Here is a 7,675-nt window from a genome sequence, read left to right as displayed (position 1 = left end):
ATAGTGCACTTCCTTGAATCTAATAGGTTACAGGATCCGAGGCAACATGGCTTTACAAAAGGTAAATCGTGCCAAACGAACCTGATTGAATTTTTTGATTGGGTGACCAGAGAGCTGGATCGAGGACATATGCTAGATGTAATTTACTTGGATTTCAGCAAAGCGTTTGATTCAGTTCCTCATAGGAGGCTGTTGAACAAACTTGAAGGACTGAAGTTAGGATCCAAAGTGGTGAACTGGGTTAGAAACTGGTTGTCAGACAGATGCCAGAGGGTGGTGGTTAATGGAAGTCACTCGAAGGAAGGAAAGGTGAGTAGTGGAGTCCCTCAGGGATCGGTGCTGGGGCCAATCCTGTTCAATGTGTTTGTGAATGACATTGCTGATTGGTTAAAAGGAAAAGTGTGCCTTTTTGCAGATGATACCAAGATCTGTAACAGAGTAGACAGCGAAGAGGGAGTGGAAAATATGAAAAAGGATCTGCAAAAGTTAGAGGAATGGTCTAATGCCTGGCAACTAAAATTCAATGCAGAGTAATGCATTTAGGGATTAATAATAGGAAGGAACCGTATATGTTGGGAGGAGAGAAGATGATATGCACGGACAGGGAGAGGAACCTTGGGGTGATAGTGTCCGAAGATCTAAAGGCGAAAAAACAGTGTGACAAGGCAGTGGCTGCTGCCAGAAGGATGCTGGGCTGTATAAAGAGAGGCGTAGTCAGTAGAAGGAAGAAGGTGTTGATGCCCCTGTACAAGTCATTGGTAAGGCCCCACTTGGAATATTGTGTTCAGTTTTGGAGACTGTATCTGGCGAAGGACGTAAGAAGACTTGAGGCGGTCCGGAGGAGGGCGACGAAAATGATAGGAGGCTTGCGTCAGAAGAATATGAGGAGAGACTGGAAGCCCTGAATATGTATACCCTAGAGGAAAGGAGAGACAGGGGAGATATGATTCAGACGTTCAAATACTTGAAGGGTATTAACGTAGAACAAAATCTTTTCCGGAGAAAGGACAATGGTAAAACCAGAGGACATAATTTGAGGTTGAGGGGTGGTAGATTCAGGGGCAATGTTAGGAATTTCTACTTTACGGAGAGGGTAGTGGATGCTTGGAATGCGCTCCCGAGAGAGGTGGTAGAGAGTAAACCTGTAACTGAGTTCAAAGAAGCGTGGGATGAACACAGAAGATTTAGAATCAGAAAATAATATTAAATATTGAACTAATGCCAGTACTGGGCAGACTTGCACGGTCTGTGTCTGTATATGGCCGTTTGGTGGAGGATGGGCTGTGGAGGGCTTCAATATCTGGGAGGGTACAGATGGGCTGGAGTAAGTCTTAACAGAGATTTCGGCAGTTGGAACCCAAGCACAGTACAGGGTAATGCTTTGGATTCTTGCCCAGAAATAGCTAAGAAGAAAAAATTAAAAATATTTTAAATTGAATCAGGTTGGGCAGACTGGATGGACCATTCGAGTCTTTATCTGCCATCATCTACTATGTTAAACTTTAAACTGCCTCTCTGCTTGGAGGACTTATAGCACACTGACATTGGTAGAGCCAATCAGACATTCACTATCACGTGGCAGATAGATGAATCATATTCTCAGTGATGAGAGACAGAAGGCACATGAGGAATTCAGTGTTTCATAGGTAAATCTGATACAGAGAAAGTCCCTGGTGCCAAGATTGTAGCATGTACATAGCATAAAACAAAGAATAAGAGCATATGAACAGCCCTACTGGGTCAGACCAATGGTCCATCAAGCCCAGAAGCCCATTCTCATTGTGGTCAATCCAGGTCCCTAGTACCTGGCCAAAAACCAAGGCGTAGCAACATTCCATGCTACCGATTCAGGGCAACCAGTGGCTTCCCCCTCCAGGAAATTGTCCAAACCTTTCTAAAAACCAGTTACGCTATCCGCTCTTACAACAACCTCCTGTGACATCCAGACGCAATTTAGGGATTTAAGGCAGCACAGACAAGAGCGAGTCTACAATACCAAAGCTATTTGAGAGTGCAGAAAGAACCTGTTGATTCACAGCCACTGGCTTATTCCATGAAGTAAATTTTTAGATTGAATGTTGATTTAAGCTTCTATTACACTCAGTACAGGTATTTGATTAGTTTCTTCTATGGATCCGCTGGGGTTTTTTTAGATTTGAAAGCCGAGTGAAGCTTTTATTTCACTCAGTACATGTAAATATTTTCTATCCTGTGTGGATCCTTTGGTGTCCTTTTATATGTGAATCCTGAGTGAAGCTTTTATTACACTCAGTACATGTAAATGGTTTGTCTCCTGTGTGGATCCTCTGGTGTCCTTTTAGATGTGAATCCTGAGTGAAGCTTTTATTACATACAGTACATTTATATGGTTTATCTCCTGTGTGGATCCTCTGGTGAATTTTTAGATTTGAAAGATGAGTGAAGCTTTTATTACACACAGTACATTTATATGGTTCAGTACATGTAAATGGTTTGTCTCCTGTGTGGATCCTCTGGTGTGCTTTTATATTTGAAAGCTGAGCAAAGCTTTTATTACACAAAGTACATTTATATGGTTTATCTCCTGTGTGGATCCTCTGGTGAATTTTTAGATGTGAAAGCCGAGTGAAGCTTTTATTACACACAGTACATTTATATGGTTTATCTCCTGTGTGGATCCTCTGGTGAATTTTTAGATTTGAAAGATGAGTGAAGCTTTTATTACACACAGTACATTTATATGGTTCAGTATATGTAAATGGTTTATCTCCTGTGTGGATCCTCTGGTGAATTTTTAGATTTGAAAGCTGAGTGAAGCTTTTATTACACAAAGTACATTTATATGGTTTATCTCCTGTGTGGATCCTCTGGTGAATTTTTAGATGTGAATGCTGAGTGAAGCTTTTATTACACACAGTACATTTATATGGTTTATCTCCTGTGTGGATCCACTGGTGAATTTTTAGATGTGAATGCTGAGTGAAGCTTTTATTACACACAGTACATTTATATGGTTTATCTCCTGTGTGGATCCTCTGGTGTGATTTTAGATGTGAAAGCCGAGTGAAGCTTTTATTACACACAGTACATTTATATGGTTTATCTCCTGTGTGGATCCTCTGGTGAATTTTTAGATTTGAAAGATGAGTGAAGCTTTTATTACACACAGTACATTTATATGGTTCAGTACATGTAAATGGTTTGTCTCCTGTGTGGATCCTCTGGTGTGCTTTTAGATTTGAAAGCTGAGTGAAGCTTTTATTACACACAGTACCTTTATACGGTTCAATATATGTAAATGGCTTGTCTCATGTGTGAATCCTCTGGTGTGATTTTAGATGTGAAGGCTGAGTGAAGCTTTTATTACACACAGTACATTTATATGGTTCAGTACATGTAAATGGTTTGTCTCCTGTGTGGATCCTCTGGTGTGCTTTTATATTTGAAAGCTGAGCAAAGCTTTTATTACACAAAGTACATTTATATGGTTTATCTCCTGTGTGGATCCTCTGGTGAATTTTTAGATGTGAAAGCCGAGTGAAGCTTTTATTACACACAGTACATTTATATGGTTTATCTCCTGTGTGGATCCTCTGGTGAATTTTTAGATTTGAAAGATGAGTGAAGCTTTTATTACACACAGTACATTTATATGGTTCAGTATATGTAAATGGTTTATCTCCTGTGTGGATCCTCTGGTGAATTTTTAGATTTGAAAGCTGAGTGAAGCTTTTATTACACAAAGTACATTTATATGGTTTATCTCCTGTGTGGATCCTCTGGTGAATTTTTAGATGTGAATGCTGAGTGAAGCTTTTATTACACACAGTACATTTATATGGTTTATCTCCTGTGTGGATCCACTGGTGAATTTTTAGATGTGAATGCTGAGTGAAGCTTTTATTACACACAGTACATTTATATGGTTTATCTCCTGTGTGGATCCTCTGGTGTGATTTTAGATGTGAAAGCCGAGTGAAGCTTTTATTACACACAGTACATTTATATGGTTTATCTCCTGTGTGGATCCTCTGGTGAATTTTTAGATTTGAAAGATGAGTGAAGCTTTTATTACACAAAGTACATTTATATGGTTTATCTCCTGTGTGGATCCTCTGGTGAATTTTTAGATCTGAAAGCCGAGGGAAGCTTTTATTACACACAGTACATTTATATGGTTTATCTCCTGTGTGGTTCCTCTGGTGAATTTGTAGACCTCTAAGGAAAGTGAAACTTTTATTACACTCAGTACATGTAAATATTTTCTCATTTTTATGATCCCTTTTGTGCATACTGAGTTCTTTCTGGTGTTTTTCTCCTTTACTCTTGCCCTGGAGGAAAATAGAAGTTACTTTATCACTATTATTAATTTGGAAGGGTCTCTTTGCTAGGTGTTTCTTGTCCTCAGGGATGTTACTGAGCTTTCTGTCATTTCTCTCACACTTAATGACTCCATCCGTTGTGTCTCCTTCAGGGTGTCTCTGTTTCTTTGATTCTTGCTTGGAATTCTTTGCATTAATCTTCTCAGGTCTCTGGAAAATATTCATACTGACATTTTCTGACTGTGTTTGGATTTGTTCCATTTTTATCGGATTTTCTCCTTGATTCTTTATTCTCTTCCATGTGTGTTGGATCTTATGATCTGTTGGATATAAACAGAAGGTATTTCTCATGAGTTAGAAAATAGCAGTGCTTTATACGATAAAACCTGTACATAATGAGAGAAAGATAGGTTGTATCACACCAGGTGTTACCATGTATGGATTGAGAATTAGTCAGTTTCCTATTTGTAAACCATTTTTTTCAAGCATATATGTCCACACAGTGCAAGTTTGTGAGATGCTCCTTGGAAATGGCAGTGTTGAGAGTTAAGGGAGTCAATTATGTAAAACTCTGAGTGCTCTGACAGTAATCTATAGGTTTTGCATTTAGGTATAGGAATCGCATATAATCCACTTGTTCCCACCTATTTGCACACCATCCCCTCCTACCTATGTGGAATAGCTCTCAGGCATTAACTTAAGGAATAGAACTTAAGAGCATTTACAAGGACTCCTGCCATGTCACCTCCACTGTGGCATGTAACTGCCATTTTAGAATGAAACTTACATGCCAGAGTGACAATTAACATATGGCATACTGTATAGAATCATAGAGAAGATCCCTGAAGAAAGAGAATATATTATAATATCCTAGGACAAGCAGGCAGATATTCTCACATGTGGGTGACATCATCCATGGAACGCGACATGGACCTTCAAAGTGAACTGTCACTTTAAGAAAGCAAAAGACTACCCGTGCCATGCATACACAGGTGCCTTCCCACCCACTGCCAGCTCACGGCACCATCAGTTCATTGTTTGTTGCAGAGCGGAGAAGATGTCATTTGAGAGACAAGGGGGAAAACCTCTGCTTGCCCTGGATTGGTAGCATGGAATGTTGCTACTCTTTGGGGTTTGGCCAGCTACTAGTGACCTGGATTGGCCACCGTGAGGACGGGCTACTGAGTTTGATGGACCTTTGGTCTGACCCACTCGGGTTATTCTTATGTTCTTATGCATTTTTAATATACGTGTATTACTTGCATTTATTTTCTGCATAACATAAGAATAGCCTTACTGGGTCAGACCAATGGCCAAACCAGGTCACTAGTACCTGGCCAAAACTTCCCCCATGTCTTTCTCAATAACAGACTATGGACGCTGTCCACTCTTAACACAACCTCTGGCAATCCGTTCCGGAGCTTAACTATTCTATGAGGCCAGGCTTATCAAAAAACCGCGTTAAAAAGCAACGGTCTGCTAACGCAGCCATTTTGATATGAATTGAAAAAAGTAAGACATTAAAAGAACAAAAAACAAAAATTACACATGCAGATGCAGTCGGTGGACAACAGCGAAGATTCGCTAAATGTGTACATGCCCATCACTGGTGACAATGATGGGCACTAGCGAAAACAATATGCGTTTAAAAAGCCCCTACAAGGACTTCCGGTGACGTCATCACCCTGAATGGCGGGTTAGAGCCGGAGCTCTGATCCTCGAGCTAACGTTCCCCCGATCAGGAGCAGGCACGCCGCGGTAGCGAGCTGGGCACCCGGTGAGCAGAGCGAGTACAGCTGAGCGGTTTAATAATATGCCGTCTAAAAAAAAAAACCGACGATGGGAGACAGCATGAAAAGGCGCCGGAGAAGAGCGGCCTGCGCCAGTCGCGCGGAGCCTCGTGCGCGTCCCAGCGTGAGTCCGGGGAGAGCGGGTCCGATGAAGAGTCGGAGAGGGGGGCTTCTCCGAGACTGCGGAGAATGGATTCCTCTTCCACGGCTGTGACTAAAGCAGACCTCCAGCAATGGGTTTGCGACATAAAGCAGGAGGTTGCTGGTGTCAAAGGGAAAATCCGGGACGCAGTGAAGGAAATCAAGAGGGACATAGCCGACCTCATGGGGAGAGTGGAGGAGACTGAAAGGAGAATGGGGGAGCAGGAGGAGGTGGTACAACATTTAAGTGGGGCATTTGAGGCAGCCCAAAAGGACTGGCAGGACTGTTACCACCGGGTGGAAGATTTGGAAAACCGGTCCCGCCGGAATAATGTCCGCATCCGCGGTGTACCTGAATCGGCGAACTATGCAGATGCGGTGACGGTGGTGCAGGAGATCTATCAATCTCTCTTCTCCTTGGCTGATGACGGCGGAGAACCCAGTGGGGTCTTGAAAGTGGACCGGGCTCATCGCACACTGGGACCCAAGCGAGATGACTATCCCAGGGACATTATTGCATGTCTCCACAATTTTGCCAACAAGGAGCGGATGGTGCGCAAGGCCCGTGATCTGGGGTCGTTTGAGTGGAAGACCCATAAAGTGGAGGTGTTTCAGGACCTTTCTGCTATTACCTTGCAACGCAGGAGAGAGTTTCGCCCGATCGTGATGATCCTGAAGCAGAATAACCTCAGATATAGATGGCTGTTCCCCTTTGGACTCCTTCTCACTATTAATGGTGCCCATAAGAAAGTGACCACTGTAGCGGAGGCTGGCAAGCTGTTGCGGAAGGAGGGGATCATTACTGGAGAGGTTCTGATGTCGGACCGGCAGGGGACCCAGCAGTCTGAGAAATTTCGCTGGAGAGAGCGTGTGACCAGGTCGCGAAAGCCGGGTGCTGGTGGTCGAGAGGTGGAGGAACCATGTGGAAGAAGCGGAGCTGGACCTTCCAATGGCGCTGGCGAGTGAGCAATGGCGAGTGAGCAATGGCGGATCCTGCTTGGCTGCACTTGGACATTTGGGACTATCATTGCCTGGACTAGGCAGATGTGTGGCTGGGACTGTGTGGGGGGTTGGATGTGAGGGGTTTTCTTCATGGGGGTGAGTGTGAGAGGGTGCCTATGGTAGTGTGCCTGAGGATGATTGCTTGGTGGGGGGCTGGGGAGGGGAGGGGGAATGGATGAGGGGTTCATGAGCTGGGGGGGGTCACCCGGAGTCATGGGAGGGCTGAGGAGCAGGTGGATGTGGGGAGGGTTGGGAGGGGGGTGGGGCTGGGGGTGGGTGGGGATAGGGGGATGGGTAGGTGACAGCATGGGCTTTTGGATCTGGAGTGGGGGGAAGGGGAAAAGGGGTGCAGGGTGTGGGGTAGGATTCTTGGGTTATGGGACCTGATTCTGTGAGATTGGGCAGTTTTAACGTTAAGGGCCTCAATATGCCACGTAAACG

General features: G+C 43.8%; 1 pseudogene; it reads right to left on the bottom strand.

Annotated features, from left to right (window-relative positions):
- Positions 1-1,375: 1,375 nt before the first annotated feature.
- LOC117354966 overlaps positions 1,376-7,675 on the bottom strand; it is an 81,069-nt pseudogene continuing 74,769 nt past the window's right edge.

Source organism: Geotrypetes seraphini, chromosome 2, assembly GCF_902459505.1.
Source record: "Geotrypetes seraphini chromosome 2, aGeoSer1.1, whole genome shotgun sequence".
NCBI classification, from domain to species: Eukaryota; Metazoa; Chordata; class Amphibia; order Gymnophiona; family Dermophiidae; genus Geotrypetes; species Geotrypetes seraphini.
Note: the sequence above shows the minus strand (reverse complement) of the source record. Positions and strands in the feature narration are given on the sequence as shown.